The 26,446-nt window shown below is 42.6% G+C and overlaps 3 long non-coding RNA genes across 4 annotated transcripts; all 3 read left to right on the forward strand.

The window, feature by feature from the left end:
- Positions 1-490: 490 nt before the first annotated feature.
- LOC127305312 (uncharacterized) lies at positions 491-5,685 on the forward strand. Its single transcript, XR_011746195.1, has 3 exons — positions 491-603; positions 4,575-4,646; positions 4,729-5,685. It is a non-coding gene; the product is annotated as an uncharacterized lncRNA (long non-coding RNA).
- Positions 5,686-6,115: 430 nt separating this feature from the next.
- On the forward strand, positions 6,116-9,053 carry LOC139831880 (uncharacterized). Of its 2 annotated transcripts, XR_011746194.1 has the most exons (3): positions 6,116-6,212; positions 6,315-6,725; positions 8,703-9,053. It is a non-coding gene; the product is annotated as an uncharacterized lncRNA (long non-coding RNA). The 2 variants fall into 2 exon arrangements; XR_011746193.1 differs by lacking the exon at positions 8,703-9,053 and having other exon boundaries at positions 6,315-7,690.
- Positions 9,054-15,302: 6,249 nt separating this feature from the next.
- Positions 15,303-16,776, forward strand: LOC127309169 (uncharacterized). The gene is made up of 2 exons (XR_007856983.1): positions 15,303-15,380; positions 16,500-16,776. It is a non-coding gene; the product is annotated as an uncharacterized lncRNA (long non-coding RNA).
- The last annotated feature ends 9,670 nt before the right edge of the window (positions 16,777-26,446 follow it).

Genomic DNA, 26,446 nt, shown 5'->3' on the forward strand with positions numbered 1-26,446 from the left:
CCATCTATCTTCCTCACGATGGCTTTACTAAATCTGGAGCCACGCAATGCATGTACAGTACAACACACTTAGGGCATGCCCAATGCACTGCTTTAGAGGTGCTGCTTCACACCTTTAGCTAGGTTCGGGTGGTCCAAAATAGGTTCGGATGAGGAGGCAGCCTCCTCTTCAAGAAGTGGGATCTTCAGTCCTAAAAGCATGCTTTTTGGAGAGAGAAAGAGATAAATAGTGTCATATTTGTAGGGTCCCTTCTCTCTTTTTCCTAACTACAGTTGTAGCTTCCATTGGAGAGATAAAATTTAACCTGTTGCTTCTTACAACTTTTTTCCATGGAGCAGCTAGTTGTGTATGCCACCATTGCTCATGCCCTTATAGAATACCGAGTATAACTTTGTTTGTATCCGTTAATTAGGTGGAGGAAAGTACCGCTACTCCGTAGAGAGGTACATGCATGTGGACATGTGGTGCACTGCCTTCTCCGGTTATATCTATATATGACACTAACCTTTCCTTTTGAATCGTCGCAGAGATCTCTTATAACTAGTTTGCCCCTTCAAGTTTCGTTTGCTTAAGAGCGTTTACATCTCCAAGCAACTCCAACAGGTACTCAATCAGTCTTTCTCTATCTCTCTCCTTTGCTTCTGATTCTTCTATCCTAGTTTCTGAATTGAGTTCGAATTTACAGAGCAAGTGTAGTTCCATATAAGTTTTCATGAGCCCCATACATGGTGATGCATAGGATATTCTGCCTTTAGGCTTTAAGTGCCATTCATCGGTAATATAGACTTGTTATTATTTTCCAGATATGCACTATAAAACCAAATCGATGTGCTTTTTCGAGAAAAGGAGCACCTAGCCCCAATTTCATTTTACTGAAGTAGGTAAAACAGACCGAAGGAATACTTTCACTTTAAAGGGTGCCTTAATAAACCAGAGTTTTCTGATAGAACGTTTGAGGTGTCAATCTTTCGACGCAGCACACATGAAATGAACACTACTCCCTCCAATGAATAATAAATGTCACTGTTTTATTTTAAATATAACTAAAATATAAACTAAAACCACGACACTTATTATATATGACTGAGCGAAAAATCAGTAGGAATTGAAGTTCATCTGCCTCTGCCTTCCATATCATACAACTATATATACAATATCACAGAGCGCTCTCAGCTGATACCAAAATTATTGGCGCCTTTTGTATACACATGTGCATGAGACGTAAACGTTGGCACATAAACGATTAATCCGGTCGGTAGATTTTCTCTAATCATTCTTTGAGAAAAGTAAGCTGAAACCGAAGGAAGAACACCGGCATTGATCGCCTTCGTCAACTCCTTTTTTCAAGCCTTTTCATCCAAGCCATCCATCTTGTCTAGTGATGCTGGCATGGATGCCTGTTTAATTAGCTCAGGGCGGTGGCTTAGCCAATATGTTGGTGCGATTGCAAATCTCCATTCACCTAGCAATTCACTATTGCGATAACTCAACAAAATTTGGCCCTCTATAGGCCTTTGCAGGTATTCTGATGGATGAATTTCAACAGATTCATTATCATTGAGGACATACATGTTTCTTTTTCCGAAAAGGGGAACACGGCCCCGCCTCTCCATCACTTAATATTCATAACCTTTTATTGCAGTGTTTCAAAGTAACCGAGTAATAGAGTTTACGTTTACATCTCAACGATCACAAAGCGTGTACTGAAAAATCAACTAGCGGAACACTAAAAAGACTTTGCACCTAAGCATCATGAAGTCATCTAGTGGACCGCCAACCATGCATCCTCTCTTTAGATAGCATGTGCAACCGTCTCTAGATGGCTGCATCCAGAATCTATATGTGCTTGTTGCGCCTCCCGAACAAGGTACGATCACTCGTGGTTCCCATGAGTAGACATACAGGTAACCTGCAAAAAAAAATACAATTCTTCCATTGTTAAAAAAATATATATTCCACACTTCCATAAAGCCCAAACCAAAGCACATGCCCCTACCTGAATCTGCGCTTCAGTTTTTTTTACCCACCCCATTTAGCTAATTTCCGAACATATTCATAACATTAGATGATTGTGCAATATCAAAATTAAAGTAAACCACTCTCCATACCAAATGAGCCAAAGTACATTGAAAGAATAAGTGATTGATAGAATCCAGGGCATCACAGACAACACAATTCATTCATTCATTCCAATTATGTTTAGTTAAGTTGTCCTTTGCCAAAATAACTTTCTGGTGAAGAAACCACATTAATATCTTAATCTTCAAAGGAATCTTAAGTTTTCAATATATTTTCTTAGGAAAACCATGTAACCATTTGAACAATAAAACTTCATAAATAGATTTGACAAAAAAGTCTCCAAAAGTAGTTACAGACCAACAAAATTTATTTGTTTCATCTATTAGTGTGATCGGCATTAGTCCCCAAACTAAGATTAGCCACATGTCCCAATTATTAGCAGAGAACACCCTTCTAAATTATTATGTTTAATGGGTTAAAAAATAACACATCATGCACCAAAACATTTTTTTCGACGCACTAGATTATGAAGAGTATGATATTGATGCGCTACATATCCCCTAGCCCCGTGTCTTCCTAAAATCGTGCGTTTTTTCAACCATTTTCCACTTTAAAAGAGCCTCGGTCTAGAAAATCAGTGGGCCTTGTTCTCACTTGGGACCCTTTTTTTATTTTTGAGGTATTTGTTGTGGAGTAACTCTTAGTGCACCAGTTTAAACAACCATTTTCTTAAAAGACATCTACTTTTCATATCTAAAACCTCAACACCTATCCCACCCTGATCTCTAGGTGAACAGATAATATTCCATCTGGTCAATTTGATTTTTTTTTCTTCAACTTATCACTCTACCGGAAGAATTGTGACCTACACATGTCTAATATTTTACTTAACCATTTAGATATTTATAGAAAAGACAATATGAACATAGGAAGACTCGTAAGAACATAACTGATAAGTCGATCCCCATGTGAGTAACTTGCCCCTTCAACATCACAATTTCTTCTCGAAACGGGTTTTCACAAGATTTCGTTCTTTATTAGGAAGTTTTGTATAATCAATTAGGATTCCCCAAGTATCGAAAAGGAAGAGCACCAGTAGAATAGCCGAAAATATGCTTGTATTGTTCCGCCTCGTCCTTAGCCTTACCAAACCAGAAGATTTCGCTTTTATGAAAGTTAATCTTGATCCTAGAAAGCTGCTAAAAATGTAGATTATGATCTGCTAAAGATACTTTGCCGAGTGTAATACTTGACAAAGCCTTCACCTTGCATTTTTGGTACTAGGCAAAGATTTTATTTCCCTTAGTGTATGGGCAATACTCAACACTCTTAATTTATAATGAAATCGTGTCTAGGAGGAACTAGACACTTTTTGATATAGTAGAAACGAGGCTTAATCAGATGTTCCAAAAGTAATTGAACGTTGTTGCGGATTAGTGTGTTGTAGTGTATGCCGCTAGTACTTCACGAAGCAATGGATATATGTGCAACTCTTATTTCCAAGAATGTTGAATGAAAGCTAGCTTAGTTGGTAGGAGTCGTGGGTGTACACCTCCAGCACCCCGGTTTGGGTCCTATTCAACTCGAATTTGCCGAATTTATCTTGAGGTTTATTTACAATAGTGAATCTAAAACAAATAACCAAACCCAACAAGCCAAACCGCGTGCTAGGTAATATTCGGAACAAATGTTGAATTGTTGGAACAAATGTCGCAACTGGCATTCGATTTTCCGTGGTGCTTAATCAGATGTTCCAAAAGTAATTGAACGTTGTTGCGGATTAGTGCGTTGTAGTGTACGCCGCTAGTACTTCACGAAGCAATGGATATATGTGCAACTCTTATTTCCAAGAATGTTGAATGAAAGCTAGCTTAGTTGGTAGGAGTCGTGGGTGTACATCTCCAGCACCCCGGTTTGAGTCCTATTCAACTCGAATTTGCCGAATTTATCTTGAGGTTTATTTACAATAGTGAATCTAAAACAAATAACCAAACCCAACAAGCCAAACCGCGTGCTAGGTAATATTCAGAACAAATGTTGAATTGTTGGAACAAATGTCGCAACTGGTTCTTAATCTACAACCCACTTCACCTCTCTCTGCTCTTCTCTCTTCCAATTCGACTAAAATATATTATATAATTTTTTATAGCCAGATCACAACATATTGTATTGCTCTAAGGAGAAGGAGAAACGTGCTAGAAACACTTAATACATGAAAATATTATTCCCTTAATTTCATTCGGCTTATAAATATTATTTTTTGTTCTTTGTCAAAAAATATAATCATTTTTAGTACAGGGATAGAACTTCTGGAATATTTATCACATGATGAACACATCTTGCTTTTATTGCATCATTCGCGGATTCTTATTGTTAGGATACTCGTATTTATAGTTGCGGCAGTGACATAAGTATGGAAAACTTAGGTGGAGTGTATTTCTGACAGTTTTCTTAACCTTCAGCACCTTCTAGGCACCTGAAATTTCTTCTGATGGGGATATTTGTGAGTCTAATCTTTTCTGTGATTCGTGTGCAATGATGTGTTATTTTTGCAGGCGGCTGCATTTAGATACCAACAAAAAAGAAAAATTTGGATAGGGTATTTACAAAAATGCGCGGTGAATTGGGTATGCATCTCATAGCCAAGCGGCAAACCTAAATTGTCTCTGGAAATTAGTCGCTAATTAATGGAACTGATATTTGTTGCAGAGAATATCGTAATATTATCAGGAGGCGGTGTACGTGAAGATTCTATGGACAATTATGGCCCGCACATTTTGACTGATGAGGTGTTGGAAGTAATAGAAGGAGCAAATGGCACACCGGTGCTCCTCATCACCTCCAGTGACGGGCGCTTGTCGGCAATAGCTATGAACGGAGTTCAGACCATGCAGCCCACCACCAATGAAGTCAATGGCTCTACCGAAAAAAAATTACAGGATTTCCGTGCATGGATGTTGCTTATAATGTCACTGATCGCCACTGTCACTTTCACCGCGGGGCTCACCCCACCTGGTGGTTTCTGGTCCGAAGACAAAGACGGGAATGAAGCTGGCACCTCAATTATGCGCAAAAAATTCCCTACAAGGTGGGCATGGTATCACGGCACCAACACGATGGCCTTCTGCTCATCCTTGATGACCATTGCAACGCTCGCTATAAACTTTGGTAACAAGAAGGCCGCTGCCTTAAGATCTAACGTGTTCCCAAGTCTTGTATCTAGTTGTTTCATGTCGCTGGCAGGTAGTTACATCAGCGGCACGTGGGAGAACCGACGATCAGGTGTCTCTACTATTATTGCTTTTGTGCTTGTCCTTGTCTACATACCATCCTTGCAATTGTTTGTAACTTGGCGTGCCTCGTGCCGAACTGGCGAGCAACCCACGGATACGAATAATTTGTAAGGAAGAAGATGCTACGGAAGGAATCAACAACAAGTATCCGTGCAGGTTCGACAGCGTGCAACCTGCAAACTCATATTGTCGTGGAGAAAACATGGATCATTATGTTACTGGTATCCTATGACTCTTGTTTTGTGCTTGTAATAAGTGTTCTAGGTACGTACCTATTTGTAAACACGTGAGAACCCTTGGGTTCGCTACTCATTTGTAACTCCTATGTTGACACGTGAAGCGTGTAATTTGAATCCTCTATGTGTTAGGGATACTCGATCGATGTTACAGTTTTAAACCAAGAAACGTATTTTTGTTTCTCAGATAGACATATGTATTGGGTCCGGCCGTTACCGCTAGCGAAAATCTCTCAGGTTCGCCGGGGCTACCACCGGCGAAAATGAGCGGCGCGCGGCGAGAATTAGGTGGGCCAATCGGACCCCTCCGGCAGCAGAGACGGGGAAGACCTGTCCGATACGGCGCGCCCCTCGAATCCCCTCGCCAGGTGCCGCGACCTCGACGGGCTAGGGATCGACGCCGACGCGCTCCGCCTGCCCTCCCACCTCTTGGCTGTATTCGACGGCCACGGCCGCGCCGAGGTAAGCTACGCGGGTATCTCGAAACAAAAACCATCTGACAGAATTCGCCGCCCCACCCAGCCACAGCCTACCTACCATGAACTGACCATCTGTTCGCTGTCGTGCAGGTGTCCAACTACTGCTGGGGGTATTTCCCCGAGCTCCACGTTTCCAGTTGTCTCGACGGAATAAAAGGAACCTACTGCTGGCCGGAGTATCAGAGGTCAATCGACAGTCAAAAAACTTGCACTTGAAACCTATTCATGGACAGTCAATTGCTGGTTACCTCTGAATTCTCATTGGTTTTGCTTATGGATGGATGCAGCAGCAGCAGCAAAATTTTGGATCTTTCATTACTAGGAAGTCAATAACGCAACTGGCATTGAGCACTTTGCTGTTGGAGTATCGCATCAAGTGAGTTTCTTTCCTCCTCTACCACATTTTTTTGCAAGATTTTCTCTTTGGTTTCTCCAATTACATACTGAGCTGTGCTAACATTGAGCACTTTATTGTTGGGGTAACGCATGAATTGAATTATGATGTTGTTTGCACTATGTCTTGTACAGTACAACAACTTTTTTCAAGCAAAACAGAGAACTAATGAGCTGTTATGGTTTGAGTAGTTGCAAATTTAGAAAATTCAGTTGTTATGGTTGTACTCCCAGGTTTACAAAACTGATAACCTGATACTTGGAGTACATGACTGGGACATGCTTCTTCTCATTTTGACCATAAGGTAATTCAACACAATTGAGCTCAAACTTTCTATGCTTCACTTGCTCTCTCTGTAGCGTTCAAGTTTGTGTCTAAGGAACTAAATGTGCAGTTCTCATTGGAAAATTTCAGAACAAGCAAACATGCTGTCTAGATTCTTCAATTAAGTTTTTCATAATTTGTGCATACAAGACTTGATTCAGGTTACTCAAATGTCACCATCTCACATTTCTAAAAATTTCCCTCGAAAGTTGCTACTCCCAAAAGACCAGAGACCAACAGCCTGATATGTTCTGTGCATTTAGCCTAATTCTGATTTTCCTCTGTACTGAAGAAATTTAGCTCTAAACATATGATTGCCCCCCTTGAATTTGTTGCTCCTATGATAAATAAACAAATAACCTGATACTTTTTTCGATAAAGGGAATATATTAATATCAAAAAAATACCAATTACACCCAGCCTCTGCAACAACGCACCACCCTAATGGCACTACGGATGCACACAGCCAAAAAAAGGAAAAGAAAACTAAGAAACAAAAGTCCCGCTACAGTATCTCGGGCCTAACAACAGCAATGCATCCACCGCCAAAACAACACCTGAAATACAGACTCTCCAAAAACGACGCCTCCAAGAAGGGAACGGTGCTCTAACACTGTCGTCGCCCGATCAACGATCTTAGGTTTTCACCCTGAAGATAGTCCCCGCTCTCAAAACAATGCCTCCAACAAGGTTATTGCCAGACACAACCAGTTAAGGTCAGACCTTGGGTTTTCACCCTGAAAGGTAGGACTCTGAACTTCACCTGTGTTGTCGCCCCCACTTTCATACCGCTGCTGTGAAGCCCGGAACACCAAGCAAGTCCCTCAACAGCGCGGAGACTTGAACCTCCCTTAGCTAGTCCTCCCCTCCGGCCTTCATGAACTTCTCTTCTTCCGACTTTCATCATGGATCCATAGTCACTTGATGTCAACACAGAAAAAGAGCTTCGCGCCGCTCCCTCCAGAACCAATCGGTCGGAATAAAAGCATGGGTGCGCACGACCGAATACCACCGATCCAGCAAACTCCAAGCAAAAAGCACTGTTACATTCGCCGGCGGAGCCTTCCGGAACTCAACACTCCGGCTAGATCACGAGTCCAGGCCTCCGGTAGGTCTTCCTCTTCACGCAAGAGAGACCCTAGGACCACCGCCTTTATTCAGGTCGGACCCCCATGTTGGCGACCATCCTGGGCTGGCCACTCCAACCCTCCACCGGCGACTCCGTCGCCGGCTTCCATGCATCTCCATCTCGCCGCTGGAACGCGGTGATAGATCGATAGATCCACCACCACCAACCGCAGGCCGACCTTCTCCGGCGAAGAAGAGAGCCACCTCCACCGTCGTACCCAAGGCTGCTGCCCCGGGCGACCTCGTGTCACGGGTGAAGCCCGAGATCGCCTCCACTCACCGGCGAGAGGCGGGGGGGAAATGGCGCAGGCCATGGGCCTGGCCTCCGCCCACCACCAGCCCCTGCCGGAGTGCTGAGGAGAGCCGACGGGAGGAGGGCGCAGGCAGGCCGCCGCCGCCCATCCCAACCGCGCCGGCCGATCCACCAGGGGAGAGCCGACGGGAGAAGGGGGCGCAGCGCAGGCCGTCGCCGCCCATCCCATCCGCGCGTCCACCATGCTCGAGGGAGGGAGATCGGGCCGCCGTCCACCATGCGTCGACGAGGAAGGGCCCCCGCCGCCGCCACGCCCCGTGGGACTTTGCCCCAGCGGCGCTACCGGCGTGGGTCAGCGGGTCTTGCAGACTAACAATGCTTAAAATACATCAGCTGGTTTCAAGAAATGTCTCAGGAAATGCACAATATTTTCATGCTAAGATTCAGGAAATGTGTGTATCTGACCCAAGGTCTTCTTCGCTGATTGTTCTACAGTATTGTTTTACTGTGCATCACTTCAAATTTATCTCTATGCAGCATATTCAAATATAATTATGTGTTGTTTCACCACTTCAGCACCCTTGTTTATTCATCGTCTGTAATGGCGGCGTGACTGGCCAGCTCGTCGACGCCGCGTGCGTCGATTCGACGGCGCACACGACTCCGTCGATCCCGCCGGTGTGTGTCGTGCGCGTGGACGAGGGAGAGCAGTGCGTACGGTTCTGCAGGCAGCCGCGCGTCCAGGGCCTTGTCGGGACACACATGAAAGGACTTACCTGCTCTGTTTTCCTTAGGTTGGGATTTTGGGAATGCAGTGGCCACCTGTGACACACATGAAAAAAGTAAATCCCTATTTGTTAAGTGTTGTGTTTTTTTAACAAGGACCTTTTGTTACTACTGCTGTTCTGAAATATAAGCCTTTTTTTAATAAAGAGTGAATTTGTTTTTCTTCTATATCTGGAGGTTTTATGATTTCATGTCAGCTTTTATTTAAATCCTAAAATACATACCACCGGCGCATAGGGATGTTTGCCGGCGGTACTTAATACCCCGGTGGATCGGAAAGCGCCGGCGGTAAATAATACCCCCGGCGAGTTGTCTAAGGCACCGGCAGTAATCTGGGTTAACCTCGGCGGTTTGCAATGCGGTAAGGCATTAGCACCGACGAGATGGTCGCCGGCGAATAGAAATGCACCGGCGGTAGCAAATTCTGTGCGTCGACGGTAAGCAAACTCCTACTAGTGGAGGCTCGGCATTAGACATTCGGACATTCACAGCCCGAATACACCAACTATCCTCTTCTCCGGCGCGTAGCCACCTCTGTTCCGTGCTCCGTCCTCTGCTCGCCTTTTCCACTCGCTCCTTGTCTCCGTTCCTGGAGGCGTCCGCTGCCGCGGCAGCTAGGGCATTCGTCGTAGAGGAGTACTAAGTGTTGACCTCCAGAATCCTCTTCGGTTGCTTTCTACCAAACGAGTTTGCATGTGCCTACTGTATACTGATACTTGCAGACATAATCTGAAAATCCTTCTTTGGTTAGAGCATTTTCCAGTTCTAGATTTTGCAATGCATCTGACTTAAATTTTTTTTTTCGATAAAGAGAATATATTAATATCGCGAAGACATCAATTACACCCAGCCTCTGCAACAACGCAATGCCCTAGCGGTATTACGGATGCACACAGCCAAAAAAAGAAGAAGAATTACAATAAAAGAAAAGTCCCGCTACAGTGATCTATTTCTTGAAGCAGCAGTACTAACACCACCAAGACAGCACCAGAAGTTCAGCTTCTCCAAAAGCGACGCCTTCAAGAAGGAAACAGAGCACAAGCGCCGTCGTCGCCCGATCAAAGATCTTAGGTTTTCACCCTGAAGAAAATCTTAGCTCACAAAACAACGCCTTCAACAAGGTCATTGCCAGGCACAACCAATTAAGGCCAGACCTTGGATTTTCACCCGGAGAGGTAAGACCTTGAACTTCTCTTGTGCTGACGCCCCCACTTACGATGCCGCTGCTCCAACAAATAGCCCACCAAGCCAATCCCTCGTCACAACAAAGACTGGAACCACCACAACTAGTTCTCGGATCTTGACCTCAATGACATTCCCCGCCGGCTGACCTCACCACGGAACGAGAAAGCATGCTCCATGATAGTCAAAGCCAGCAAAGCTTCGCAACGCTCCTTCTGAAACCAAACGGCCAGAGAAAAACATGGGTGCGCACGACCGAATCCCACTCGATCCAGCAATCTCCAGGCATGAATCGCCCAATGGAGTTCGCCGATGGCGCCTTCCGGAACACGACACTCCAGTCAGATCAACGGGAACTCGCAACAGGAAGATCTACATCTTGGCGTGATTTGGAACCCTAGAACAACCACCATTATTTGGCCAGGCCAGCAGCCCCCTCACCGCCGGCCGGCTTCCGGCTAATAGATGGAACGGGTCGACCCGTGCTGGCCCAGATCGGGATCCAGGTCGTCCCCAGATCGAGCACGCGAGTGGTACCGAGGGCAGGACTGCACGCGAGCGCCACCGTCCGCCGCCGCCGGCCCACCACCGCGCGCCCCCATCACTGTCTCCTCCACGCCTCCCTGCCGCGCGCCAGCAAGCGCCGCCCACCGGCAAGCGCCGCCGCCACACCGCCTCGACTCCACCTGCGCCGCCCCGATGTTGATCCCCCCACGCGAAGGGAGCCCGACGGGCCGCGCCATCCCTGCCCGCCGCCCTTCGATAGCAAGGCGTGGCCGCCACTGCCGGCATCGGCGACGGCAGCGGCCGGTGGGGGAAGATCGGGCTCTGGTGCTGTTGGGGAGGTGGGTGGCCTCCGGAGCCGCCCTCGCGTGAGCGGCCCGAGAGGTGCGGAGTTTTTCCATCTGACTTAATATAGTTGTTATAAGATGATGTGACAATTTTATATAATATTTTTTTTGACTTTTATTAATTTATACATCATATATTCATTCAAATTTATTCAAAAGTTACACAAAACTCAATTTCAAACATATATCATGATTATACTCTCATAAAAATACAATACATCACTTTGACCATTCAAACAAGATTTGGCATTCAACTAAGATATCAGTTCTAGGTACCAAATATCTAAACATCCAAACGAAAATATTGACATTGATCTCAATGCAAATATCCCAAGATATTGATATTCCACGGAATGGAATGCCAAGCCCGACAATACAAACATCCAAACAGATCCTAAGAAACATAAATAAATTATGTGTTCAACACAAACTTACACATGAATATTATTTCAATATGCAAAATTTGGCAATGTCCAAAAATCAAGCGCCCTGAAATTCATGTTCACTACTGGAATCGGACTTATCGCCGAGCGACATGCATATGCAAGCGAGCCTTTTATTGGGGCGCCCATGCCTATTCTAGACACGGCGCTCGGCATAAGGTTGCGCTCGGCAAACATAACAAAACACCCTCGACATACCCACTAGCCACATATCCCCCACAACCGGTGTTGACAGAGATTTGGCACACGGGGATGTATGTGAGCGCCACATCCGATGCGCTCGGCATATTTTCTTTTTAACAATTTTCATTTAAATAATATATTAAAAATAAAATATTTACTTTTTGTTTAGCTCCATTTTGGTTGTCCATGTTTTTATGATCTAACCTAGTACAATGAAGGAGAAAAGTCCTTTGTTAAACCCCTTTCAGAAGCTGATCAAAGGATAGACAACTCGGAGCCATGGATGAAAAGTGATCCTGAAACGGCGTGCTAAAGGGTCGGAGTCCCACTTAATACTTGCATGTGGCCCAATTGTTAGAAATATCACTATTTATGCCTACATAAACGATCTCATGAGGTGACTAAAAACTAAACACGACGTGTCTTGGGTCTATAGAATATAATATGCTTCGTTATTTGCTCCACGGTACCCGTGGTCTCTTGGACGAAAGTGACCAATTAGAGCATCTCCCCGCCGCGTCTCCAAATGGCGCCGGATCGAGCGTTTGAGGGACGTCACTCCCCAGCCGCGTCCCCAAAACCGCTTTCAATTTTTATAGGGTTTTTGAAAACACAATCATTTATTAAATATAGCATACACATAAATATAGTATTTGCTAAAATTGTTTTCAAATTAAAATACAGAGGAGCTGGAAATAGGATTTCTGATCTGGGAATTGCGGGTTTCTGAGGGAAGGAAACTCCCTATAGATATACTTCTTAAAACAATAAAACAACTAGACAAATGTAATAAATGAGGCTAGATCAAGACGCTGTGGTATTTGCTGATAATCCTTTGGTCCTCCACATATGCTCAACGAGATCATTTTGAAGTTGCTTGTGAACATTGCTATCATGGATCTCTGCGTGCATGGCGATAAAATCAGCAATATTTGCAGGCAACTTATGATCAACCTCCCGCAAAAGAGCCCTGACACTCATAAGCACCAACAGGTCTCCTGACATGATTCTTGTTGTCATCCTCGATGATCATGTTGTGCATTATCACACAAGTCTGCATCACCTCCCACATTTGATCGAGAGACCAGATTAGAGCAGGGTACCAGAAAATTGCAAATTGAGCTTGAAGTGTACACTAAATGTCTGCTCGACATCCTTCCTGCAAGCCTTCTGTCGTGAAGCAAAGTAGAAATTCTTCTGACTTGATGGAGCCGAGATTGTTTTGACAAAAGTGGCCCATTTTGGAAATATACCATCAGCTAGATAATAGACTTTGGTATATTGGTGGCCATTGATCTCATAGTTGCATGGTGGAGCATGACCTTCCACTAGTTTGCTGAACACCGGAGACTACTGCAACAAGTTGATGTCATTGTGTGATCCCGCCAAGTCAAAGAAAGAATGCCAAATCCACAGGTCATAATCTGCCACAGCTTCAAGCATCACACTGCAATATCCATGACGCCATTTGTATATAACTTGCCAGGAAAACAGGCAGTTCTTTCATGACCAGTGCATGCAATCGATGCTTCCAAACATTCCAGGGAATCCTCTGGCAGCATTTTGTGCTATGATCCTTGCCGTCTCTTCTTCAGTTGGCCCTCTCAAGTAGTATTTACCAAACTTTCCCACCACAGCTCGGCAAAAATTATACATGCATTCAATGGCAGTAGACTCACTCATGCGAAGGTAGTCGTCCTGCGTATCAGTAGATGCTCCGTATGCAAGCATCCTCATGGCGGCAGTGCACTTCAGAATCGACGAGAACCCGGCAACACCTATAGCGTCCTGCTTCAGCTTGAAGTAGGTGTCGAACTCTCGAAAGCCATGGAGGATATTCATGAATAAGCCATGGCTCATCCTATACCGGCGCCGAAAATTGTCGGCATGTGCATCTGCGAAGTAGTCATTGTGCAGCATGGTATGCCCCTCCATCGTCTACCGGGGCTTCGACTTCTTTCTCCCCGGTCTTGATCCTCCGCGGAGTGGCCTCTTCCGCTTCTCCGCCTCGGCGTCAAGCATGTCCTGGAGGGACGCGATGATATGCAAATGCTCCCGGATGTCATCTGCGAAGTAGTCGGACAAGCATCTCGTCGTCGCTATCCATGTCTGAAACAAAATTAATGGTTAAAATTCAGCCGCGGTAGACGAGGCAACAAAAAGCGGCCTATCACGTCTACCTGACAAGGCGTCGAATACCTTATATGCGCGGAGGTGGGCCGGATTTGACACCGCGTTCTGGGACGCGTTGGCGAAGTTGCGGCGGTGAAAAGGCCGGCGAGAGAGCCAGCCACGACGATGGTGCCGACTCAGAAGAGATCATCTGTCGAAACGCTTGGTAAATCAAGCGGCAGCGGAGGGGTGGGAGGCGCGGAAGGGAAGACGCGACGAGAAATAAAAGGCGTGAACCAACGGTTATGGAAATAGTCGCTGATAGGTGGGAGTCCGCCACGCTTTTCGTTGTGTCCAGCGTGTCCGGAACGTCCCCTGTAGTGGGGACGGGCTCGGGGCGTCGGACACCGTATTGAGCCGCGCCGGACGGAAGAAAGCTTTGGAGCACGCGCGAAAAACGATTTTTTATCCAACGCGTCCTAAATATCTTCAGGGGACGCTTTGTGGCGGCTGAAGATGCTCTTAACAGCAAACCTAGCACGTATTGGGAAACAACCTAGAATCGGAAAACCCCGCATTTTTTTGGCTTTGGGTTGTTTCTTTGCCCAAGCGGATCCACTACAAATTTAGCCAATAATGATTCTGGTTGGCAAAAATGCTGAATGGATCCTAGGTGCACGTGCACCCAGTTATGAAAATCTACACTATTTAAAAAGAAGGAACACTGCCAATACGTCTTACCCTTAGTCGTCGCGTCTGGTCCTTCGTCCGCAAATCGTTTCGTTTCGTCGATCGATTCCGTCGTCCCGCACGCGGCCAACTGGGCCAAGCCCAACTATCTCGTGTGACAGGAACGGAAACCCAATACCTGAAACCCTCGCCCCCTAGAAATCCTGCTCCCCTTCGTGGATTCCACGACCCACTCGGCCGCTCTTGAGTCTTGACTGTTGCCGCCGCCGACCCTCCCGACGATCTCGTGATCTACGGGGAGGATGTCAACAGCCTGGGGCGCGGGCGTGCGGCACCCATCGCCGCCGCCACAGCCTACTCTGGCCGCCTCCCCCGTTGCCTCACTCCGTCGGCTCCTCGGTCAACCTATGTTCCAAGCTTTCCGGCATCCGTACCGCCCCACGTGGCCGTCGCTCGACGTGTTTGTGCTGCTACTTCTGAAGTTGGTGAATCAAAAGGGCAGTGGCACCAACACGATAAGTTGATCATATTCCCGCAGCAGCGTACGAGCACGTGCACGGCGAGCCCCTCCGATGGCACGTCGGCTGGAAGGCCTGACGCGAGAAGGGGAACGGCAGCACGCGAGATCCTCTAGGAATCCGCTGCCGACGATGCCCGTCGTGGCCGCGACGACAGAAGGAAGCACCGCCGTATCTAGAACCCCCGACACTGCCGTAGACAGTTCATGCGGCCTTCAATCTAAAGGCAATGAAGCTAGACCCCATGATGCTTCCCGCTGAATTTCTACTCCCTGATGCAAAACCGTGCAACTTTAGGTCTCGTGAATTTCCAGTCTATTTCACTGACATCCTATGCTATCATAAATTGCAGTAAAGAAAAGACGACTCACCATATGATGAGTCTGAAGTTGTCGGAGGGGATCTTGCAAGGATGCTTCTGAAGTTGGTGAATGAAAAGAGGGTCAAGGTTGATCATGCGGTTATTGAGACAACAGGTAAATCTCATTGGTAAGTATACTCAGTATATAATCATACTTTTTTTTAGCATATAAAGAGGTGTTAAGTTCCAATGTGTGATAGAATATCACTGTTCAGGGCTTCCAAAGCCTGCTCTTGTTATTCTGACATTCTGTTCTTATGAATTGGTCTCGGAATAGGAGAAACTTGATGTGGTTACTTTTGTTCATTGTGAGCATGTCACGAACATTTTAATGAAGTGAAACCAAAGGTGGATTGTGAATAAGGCAGTATAAATTTTTTCTTATGGACATTGGATTTTGTTGAACAATGTATTAAGTCTGATGCAAATTTCTTTTTGTTTTTTTATTAAGGATATCTTTATTCTGCTTTCTTCTTGAATAATACAACTTAAAAAAGTTCCTCTTGCTTTTCTAATGTATGGAGCTGGAGGTTTTAACAAACAACATCGGGGTAGGTTGGTAGAATATGTCTTCAGATCAAAGAAAACTCCACTAACCACAAACAAAGGTTCAAATCCTCCTCTCGCCTCTCTACCTAGGTATTAAGTCTTTTCTTCTTCTTAAGGAGAGCACCATACACATCTTTTAGTATGCCTACTCATAGTTATTGAACAGATTTTGCATCCCATTGTGATGCTTGTCGTGTTCTTTGGTGCTGCTTACTGAATACATGATTTTAAAGAGAGCACTGTACACATCTTTTAGTACTCATAGCTATTGAACAGATTTTGCATCCCATTGTGATGATTGCCGTGTTCTTTGGTGCTTCTTATTGAATACATGATTTTAAGAAGAGCACGGTACATATGTTTTAGTATGCCTACTCATAGCTATGTTGGTTATTGCGTTGTCATAGTTCGTAGTATAGTTGCTGCTTCTTCATTTGGTATTTTGCAGAAACATGGCTGTGAATTGTAGTTGTGATCGATTATTTTTTCGGTGCTGGAAACAAGAGGAAATTATCCTACCTTATGTACATCTTAACTTTACAATCTAAGAGGAACAGAAAAGAATATTATAAATCTATATTTCTTTACAGTCTTTAAAAGATCAAGAATATTTGGTATTTGCCATATGAGGGATCCTCGTGCTTCTCTTGCCCTTCAGGCGCAGATGCTCTTATGCTCTTTAGTCTATGCTACTTTAGGTACCGAAACAGAGGACGCCGAGGAGGACCGATATCGGTAGCGGCTGGCCGGCTGGGTCGAGATCAGAAGCGGATGCTCAACCCGGCTAGCTCTGGTAACATGTTTCGTTTTCGGTGGGGACTGGCCGGTAACAGTTTTGAGCTGCGCTGGGACTCGATTACACGATACTTGTTTTTGGAGGAACTAAATCAAACACGATTAACGGAAAGAGGTAACAATGTAATCGGTGAAAATATGCGAACCAAATTCTTCCTTGGAGGATAGAAAAATGAGGATGGGTTTTTACTACGTAGTATGCATTGCAAGAAATTTTATACGTATTTTTGTATATGTTACTTTGTAACTTATTCTTATAAAAGAATTGTTGTCAATGTATAAAAAAAGTAGTATGCTTCACATTCAGTGTCATGTTGCACTTTTGTAATCGATTTATACAATGAATTAGGATCAACAAAGTTTTTCTTACACACTTAGGTAATGAAAATACCAATAATTGTCCTACGGAAAAATGGCCAATATGGTGGAAATTGCTAGATTGTGTGCTATAGAAGAAGAAACATAACATGTTAAAAAGGGAAAAAAAAGTATAGTTGTTGGTCCTCAAAGGATTAGTAAGAAGATAAAAATGTGTTTTGAAAACTATAAGTCACCATATTTCCATACGTCCATCAAAATAAATTCACCTTTCAACATATTTTGTTTTCCGTGGCAACGCACGGGCATTTAACTAGTTTTAAGAAAAATGCCATTTAAAAGTTTTTTTCTAAAATTGAAGTAAATTTTTACATGTACATATTATGTTGATACTTACTCGTGTGTGTTTTCACGAAAAAATACCATTGTGTATGACCTACACAAAAATGACAAAATGTAAATTCTTAATCCTGTGAATAGTACAAGTTCCTATTCACTATTCTTATTTAGGCATTTTGTCATTTTTGTGCAGGCCACATATAATGGTATTTTTTCGTGAAAACACACACGAGTAAGTATCAACATAATATGTACATGCAAAATTTTATTTCAATTTTTTTTGAAACTTTTAAATAGCATTTTTTTTCATTTCGTGCACCCAGGTTCCATTGGTGCATGTCGATCTGGTTGGGCTCTACCGCCTGCAACAGGTATGCTCTCTCACGCCCCGACGCCCGCCTGCACACACACACACTCCGACCATTCCCTCAGAAATTGATTGGGCTGATGCTTGCTGTAGAGAATATGTCAGCTAACACCGCGGCAGTATCGTCAGGACACGATGTAGTTGGAGACTCGCAAGCAGCCTCAGCACCAAACGATCACTGTTGGTGATTGTCCGCACATGTTGATTAACGACTTGTTGAAGATCATCAAAGGAGCCAATGGCATGCCAGTCTTGTTTGTACCCTCCACCGATGGTCAGCTCGCGGCGATAGCTGGGCATGGCCTTTCTTGTCCGGCGCCCAGCAGGCAGCAGTGGCACCGCTGAAAAGAAACTAGAGGATCTCCGTGCCTGGTTATTGCTCGCTAGCTGCCACCATCATCTTCACCGCGCAAGGTTTAAAATAGCATGCTATTTTTTCGCTAATAGCGCACTATAGTATATCTAGAAGGTCCACGCTAAATTTTAGTAATTTTGCTCGTTGTGACGCTATTTGCGAATAGCATGTTATATCGCGCTAAAATTTCATAGCATTAGCCCTATTTTTTCGAGCAAATTGCTTTCACTTTTTTTGGTGATGAAGTGCAATTTGTTGGTTGCACTTCTAAATCAGAAGATAATATTGTTAATGCTAATATTTTTTAATAAATAATTTATACTATGTTGTTGCCCTGTGATATGTTGATGTTATCCTTCTAAAATATTTGTGATATATTTTTATGTGTGGTTATGATTCAGTCAGTTTTGGACTATATATCCATTCGTTCTAGTAAAATTATTTATTTTTAGGATATATTTAGTATTAATTTGAAAACGCTATTTGAAATATACCACGCTATTAGAACGATATAGGGTCCACAACGTTTAAAGGAGGCTGCCGCTATTTCATTTAGCACGCTATTTTAAACCTTGTCACCGCGGGGTTCGCCCCACCCGGTGGTTTCTGGTGCTCCGATGAAAAGGCAAAAAGGGTACATCGCTGGTACCTCGGTTATGCATTGCAAGTTTCCCATCAGGTACCGGATCTTTCAGCTGAGCAACACCAACGCCTTCTTCTCCTCATGGATGATCATCGGGATGCTCGCGAAAAACATATGTCACAAGGTGCCTATTGTTAAGCTTCATGCACTTGTACACGTCAACACCCCCTCTCACGTGTGACGGGGAGACGAGAAGATAAATCAACACGTGTAGAGAGACAAAGAGGCAGCGCCGGGACCACACGCCACACGGCAAGAGGCTGCGGGGGAATTTAGAATAAATTGTGAAATTCAGGATTTGAACTCGAGACCTAGGGCTCTGATACCATGTTAAGCTTCATGCACTAGCCAGTTGAACCAAAAGTCTGAATTGATGGAAAGGACTAGGCAATCTACTTGTACACGTCAACACCCATCACAATGAAAAATAGGGCACTTGTACTCCTTGTAGGACTTTGTTTTGTGAGCTTGGGAACTAGCTACACTAGATGATACCCCGCGCATTGCAGCGGTATGATATGCAATACATTTCATAAAGTGATATGGAAAACATGCGGATGCCCAAAAAAAAATTTAATATACTATTAAAAATATGGAAACGTTAATAGAGAAGTTACTCCAAAAACGATGGATAACGATAAGAAATGTACCAACATAAAGAAAATGATGGTATAAATAAGTGCTAGCTAATCATTTACATACACCACATTATTCTACTTCGTCACGTGTTTGGATATCAAGTGTTGTGTAAATATGAGCACAACATAGTTTGTGCAGTGATACCTCGTCATAGAAAAACTATATCCTAGAGGACAACTTTGCTTGACGTTTATATATAAACTTAAAAACACATAAATCATATATAGAAGATCAATAGCAGAGACAATGGTAGAACAAAGTTCTTTCTTGTGTCTTGGCTAGACTGGTAGAAGAAGAACTTATTGCTAATTCGGATCAACTTCGGTCAGCTGCACTGCAAATGCAAAGAAAATGTCCTTCCCCATTATAATTGCAAAAGGAAAGGAAACTCTTTTAAATGTAAATTATTGGTTTTGATCTTCTGCACGTTAATTTTGGAGAACAATAATTCAACATACATAATAAAGAAAAAAAATAAAAGGAGGGAATTAGATTTGGTACCTGCTGAAGTGAACAGTCAAAAGGTATGTGTTTTATGTAGGAAAGCAGCACCCTATAGCTGATGATTTTCTTTCTCCGATATTACCAGGAGGTATAGTATCTGAATTAACTTAACATCAAAAAAACCACAAAGGAGACACCAAACTGTCGTGTCAATTTCTATTATGTTCCAGTTCACAAAATAAAACTATGCTTTATGTAGGAAAGCAGCGGAGCAGGTATGTGCCGCAGAACTATTACTGCAGGTAGTAGAGAGCTTACCTTTTTTCATCTAGCCCACCTTGGAGTTTTAGTTGAAATTTATGTATTTCAGGCAACAACAGGCAAAGCATCTTGTCGAATCTGAGATTTGCTAGGAAAATACTGGGAATAATTTTGTCTTGTTTCTTTCTCTGCAACTGCACTTCTTAAATATGTGAAAACTCTAGCCAAGCAAAAGTGAAAGATAAAAGGAGAAAAGAGGCCTAAGGTCCAAACGAAAAAGTAATAATAGGATACCGATAGAGGTCATGAAGGTCTGGATTGATAGGAACAGAAGCACAAAAAAAAAAGCATTGGAGAACGTACCAAGAAAAATCTGCTTGTAGTTTTGATCCGTGTTATCGACGCCTTCAGAAAGAACTTTATACCTCAATAAAAGAGATTGCGTGTACATTGCAGGCACGAAGAGGGGGAATGAGGCATGGGGATAATCTGATTGCCATGTAGAGTCCTGACAGAAATTAAACAGCCGAGGATGACCAGTTCACATTCTGCCGTCCATGCCGCTGCAAGGAATCTTTCAAACGCGATGACTCATTATGGACGCAGTCGGCAGTTCTGCACAGAGAGTTCATGATGGTAGGCCAAGCAGCTCTCCCTCAACATGGCGATCTGTCCTGACTGTTGATCTTCAGCACAGTTTACAGCTGGGAGGATAAATGACCATATATAGGGAAATCATAGGTTGGCCGGAGTGTAGATGGAAGGCCAGGCGTTCTCATGAAGGGACATTCGAGAAGGACTGCAGGAAGACGGAAGGTGCGGGGATAGAACGTTCAGGAAACATAGGGGTCACGGTTTGTGCCAACCGAACAGTCCGGAGAAGTTCAGCAGAACAGAGACGAAACAGCAAAATAACGTGGGATGCATTGAAAATTAATTTGTTGCTCATAGCAAATGAAAAAATAAAGTGATGACGTGGAGCTGCATGGGCTAGAAAATTGTGGACCAAATTGGGACCTGCTGATGTGGATAGGCTGCATGTCAAGAGAAATAGGTTAGTTGGGATGAACTTCTTAGTTATATAGGATTAGCGGCACGTGAGTCAGCTTCATGGGATCGACTTACTCCATCATTACCTTTGTAGGCATTATTTCCTACATGATGGTTACGAGAAATTAACCACAACGAAGAATATTACAGAACATGAAGGGAAATTCTTGCAGCAGCCTACCTGCATATATGGTGTGTCCTCGTGAAGTAAATAGTGATAACTATGTTATGATGTGCCCGAGAGGCCATTCACGGTATCACGTTTTGTACCTGTAGCAAGGGCAACACTCTTGGTTTTGCTACTCATTAGTAAGTCCTATTTTGACACACGTAAGTTGTAATTTGTGATAATACTTAGGGTTATGTCATGAAAATATGTTAAGCATTACAAGAAATTTAGTTTTGATGCCATGGAATCTCAATAATGCAAAATTGATATTATCGTGGTTCTCTACAAGTAATGGAATGCCACCTTACGACGAAACTTCGCTATCAATGTAATTTTTCTTGGGGTTCAAAGCAGAAACAAATATTTTCTAACGTCACACACTCCGATTACCCATGATCTATCTATGATGTAATGCTATAACGGAGATGATATCGGTGATGTACCTCTCGTTGACCGATAGTGGTTAACATTCCGCTAGAACATGGTTGATGTAGTCGTACTCGTCATCGACCTCGAGATCGAGTAGTCCTCTCCACAACGTCGAGTGCCCCAAGTGTTGCACCTCACAGGTTTCGCACACGTGTGGTGCCCAACGACGCTCCCGGTCTAGAAACAGTAGGGTTGCAAAAGTTGATCTTCTGAATCCGGATCCCAGCAGCGCTCCTGCGTACTGGATGGAGTTGTCTCCCGCCGCGTGCAATTTTTCGGGGAACCGCATGAAAGAAGAAAACTAGAGAGAGACTTATCTATTTAATTATGTATTTATTTCTCTTCACCTAACCTGTGCAAGGGGGGTACTTGAGTTTGTGGCTTGGCAATGTGGGACAAAAGGGGAGGAGGAGGTCGGGTGGTACGCCGGCCAGCCCCTTGGGATGTCGCGCGCCCCCCTCACTCACACGGCCATCCGGCCCACTTGGGCCCATGTGTGGCCGGCCACCTCTCACTCATGGGCTCTTTTCATATTGGGCCCAATTAAGGTACAAAGGCCTTTTAATTAATAAAATCATATTGTAAATTAATTAAATATTGTTTAATATATAAATTCATTCAATTAACATATTTAAACATATTACAACATTGCATTAATCCGAGACACCTCTCGAATCACTTCGAAATCCTTCGGGCACTCCAGAACCCTTTCCGGTGTTCTCTCTATCTCCTAGGGATCCAAAACTATCTTAGTTTTGTTGAACCTTAAGTTTGTTAGTCTATGGTTCGAGAACTATGCAGACGTGATCGAGACGAATCTCCGATCAATGATCACTAGGGTATTCTGGAAAACAATAATGATCATGAACCATTACGTTGAGTTTTATTCCCTATGTTACTGCGATACCGGCACTCTCCGCGATATTATTATCGGTATCATCATACCTAGTTTGATCTCGTTACCGACAAGGCAATTTAACTCATTCCGTTCGATTCCATCCTCATGACCTAGTCATATACTTTATGGATGTAATTTCACCGAGTGGGTCCTATGTATCTTTTCATCACGCGGGTGAACAAATCCGCTATTCATACATACTCCCCAACCCATCCCTTTGGAATGCATAATTGCACATTTATAATCACCTTGTTAGGGTGTGATGATTGATGCAATCAAAGCAGACTCTAGAGACAGTGATTATGCATAATATCACAGTCTAAGGATTAGATCACTACGATTTTATAAACATCGTGACGTTCAACTTTATGTGACTTGATTGTCTTACAATACTTATATATTTATTATGTCCAGCACATCATTCACGCAATGACATGATCCCATTATCAATGACATGTATGTCCATGACCGGAAAACCGCGATCAACAATTCACCACAAGGCGCTAGTTGTGCACTATGTGCTTACTAGGGATCCTGGTATGTTTACAATACCACACGTGCATTAGCGTTTTCAATTAATATAGCTATAGCATGGCACGAAACTATTATAAACAATATGAGATATAAATAATAAATGCTCCTTACTACTTTCCTCTAGGGCACTATCCAACAATTTTGTATGTTGCATGTTCGTTGTACTTGTTGAAGAAATCTTGGTTGTATCTAATTTTCGTAGTCTAATTATGAACTCTTTGCCCCAAAAAAATCCAAACTTGAAGTAATCAAGCTTTTGCTGAAATCCTTTTAGCATACGGAGTACTCTTCAGTTTGCTGATTTCAAAAATCCAAAACTATATAAGAAGGACTTCAAGTATAAAACTATGCTGCTAAACCTATGTTGCTAAGACACCCACCAGAGGGAAGGTTCTTGTCTTTCCAACAACTGAGACTCTTCAGTTTGCTGATTTCAAAAATGCAAGAATGGAACACATAGAACTGAATGTCCTATAACTTATAGTATATGTATGGTTTTGTGCTATTGTAGTATATATTTATAGTATTTTGTAGATGCATAGTTCCATAATTATCGGACATGACAAGCAGAAATTCGGAAAGGAGAGGCTTGCGTACATGTATCCTTTTACTTTTTTATAAATTCAACGATTGGATAGCAAAGTTTAATAGAATCCAAAAAAATAGATGTAGCCAATGATGCACACTACAAAATGCAAAATCCCGAACTACTATGTACACAAAAATGATTAAAAATATGGATCTGACAAGTATAGTGAATATTCCACATTTGAAAACTGTAAAGTTTGCCAGATTTTTTATTTTTTTGTAGTCTAGAATATAAATAATTCCATCAATTTTAAAAGTTTGTAAATATTATTTTCCAAATTTTGAAAATAACGGGGTACATGTATATTGGCCTCCATTTGTCCACACTCGCATGACAAGATGCTAGGATCTAATTTGGATGAACAATTGCATTTGCTTATTCCGTTCTATTCAGGAACGAACAAGAATTCAATAACTTACAGTCATTTATCTGACGCATATATCGAAATATCGAGAGTAAAGAAACAACAAAGAAGACTTTGATGGTTGGAAATATTTATTTTAATATCAAATGAATAAATTCATTAGAAGAGGGTACGTGGCAAACATCCATGATATGGGTTTTATGTTAATAATATTCACTTAACAATTAAGTATAAACATGTTTACTTACTATCACACATATTTTAGTGAGACGATAATAAACTATTAGTCCCTCTATTTTATTTACTTCATGTTTTTGGTTTAGTAAAAGATAAGCAAAAAAGTATAATTTTTGAACATATTTACTAATCTTTGGTTGACTTGTAATCCCTAAAAAAAATTTCATGCACAAAGGAGAGATACATTCCTAGTCTAGGAGTGCATAATTTGAAAAAAAAAAGTCTTTGATTGACTTGTTATAGCTGAACTCATGCTTCTTCCAGATAGTATTCTTAACATTCCTATCTACTCCTACATTTCAGTTGCAAGAAAATTTTAAACTATTGTGATATCCCTAAATTTTGTGGCGACAAAGTTTGCCTATTTATTGAAACAGTATTGTCCATATTTAAATTTGTTGGGGTTTTATTTTTTGTTACAATAATTGTCATGATATTGCCACATTTAACTATTTTGAGCTAATAAGCAGCGGTAGCATGCACTATAATGGTTTGTAGTTGTAGCATGAACTAATATTGACATTGCAATGTAACTTTTCATATTGGAACTGCATCCATAATTATTGTACTAATAATTAGTGGAAATACTTATGTTGTATCACGATGATTGGAAAAATATTTATAATAATTGGATGGTTGGGGGGGGGGGGGGGGGGGGTTGTCGTACCTGTGGCCGTCGGGTATTAAACGCTAGCTTTTACGATCTATATGTCTCATTAAAGTACAGCATTCATTCAGTCCAACATGATTTACACAGAGACGTCTGCTGTTACTTGTTCAATCTTGAAGCTCCACAAGTCAAGTTCCGAGAAATATTTCGAGTGCATTCGTGTACATAGGGAGTACATTGTGCTCGCTGTGCAGCCATGTGTTTGGAATAATCTGCATATTGCAATAGTTGCACTATATATTCCAACAAATAAACAAAAATGTGGCCATATTTGTTTTGTCAACAAGTAATTGGATACAACCATACACACACGCAAAACATCACCATCAATTCTTCAGTTCAAAATTATGGAGTTTAAATTTACGAGTCTCCAAAATATGCTTCCCGTGATGAGTGTATTTTTAATATTATAGCTTTCTTGATAGAATCAAACTTTGTGCTCATGGCAGTAGGAAATTAGAGAGAATTCCATAGCCTTTAAATCCTGACAAATACAAAACAAAGAAAAGTAAATAGACCAGTGGCAAAGTGGGCAGGCCTACCTTTACAGCTCGTACTTTGAAAGTTACAACCATACCATATAACCGTATGAGGATTGAGGTGAAACATGTGCACCTTTGGAGGAAAAAACAAACGATAAGAAAACTGAGCACAGTGGGAGAGTAACCAACCCACGCCGATAATTAAAGAGCGACCGGTCAATGAACTTGCGCCGCTCCATCGTCGATCAAAAGACTTAGAGAGCTTAATTGGTCCGAGCTACTACTTGTTCAGATTCTTAACACTCATGATGTAAACCTCTATCATGCATGGATACTTTAGGTTGTTTGAGACCGGGCATAAACTACTACCATGGGTGGTAAACTATACCAGTTTCAGAAAGAACTTCTTAACACACTGGGTGCATGGTAAAGTATGCTTTGCATAACACCAACCTTCAAGCTATATATGTGTGCGTGTTCTTATAGAACACCAGCACAGTTCGATCTAGTATAGCTGTAGGGACGTAGCACTTGGAGTTCCGTTCGCTTAAGGCTGCGGTGAGTCGGTGACCTCCTTTAGCTAGCTAGGACTGCAAGAGGTATGGACTCAACAAGCTCTAGCTCACTCCGAATTGATTCTGTAGTGTTATAGACGTATTCATAAGTATATAGTCAACTGTGGAAAACATTGATAAGTACCATAAGTATATTTTTGCCGCAGCGACATAAGATTTATTCTGTAATAATAATCACATAAGAAAAACATCTCGGGAATATTTCGTGGAACCTTATTGTAAAGACTCATGTTCTATTGTTGGGGAAGCAAGTGATATAAGTACCAAAAAAATTAGGCTTGATAATTTCACAATTTTGCTAATCATATGCGCAAGAACTTCCTACAAATCTCAGTCGCTTCTTCTGTGCCTGATCTTTCTAAGATTTGCACCCACTCCTATGGCATTGGTTGTTGTGAATGTGAGTTGACTGAGATTTAGACACTCTCATATAATTAATTCACAGAAACCAGAACATTAGATGGAAACCGAACAATAGTCACTAATC

This window comes from Lolium perenne, chromosome 6 (genome assembly GCF_019359855.2).
Source record: "Lolium perenne isolate Kyuss_39 chromosome 6, Kyuss_2.0, whole genome shotgun sequence".
Classification (NCBI taxonomy): domain Eukaryota; kingdom Viridiplantae; phylum Streptophyta; class Magnoliopsida; order Poales; family Poaceae; genus Lolium; species Lolium perenne.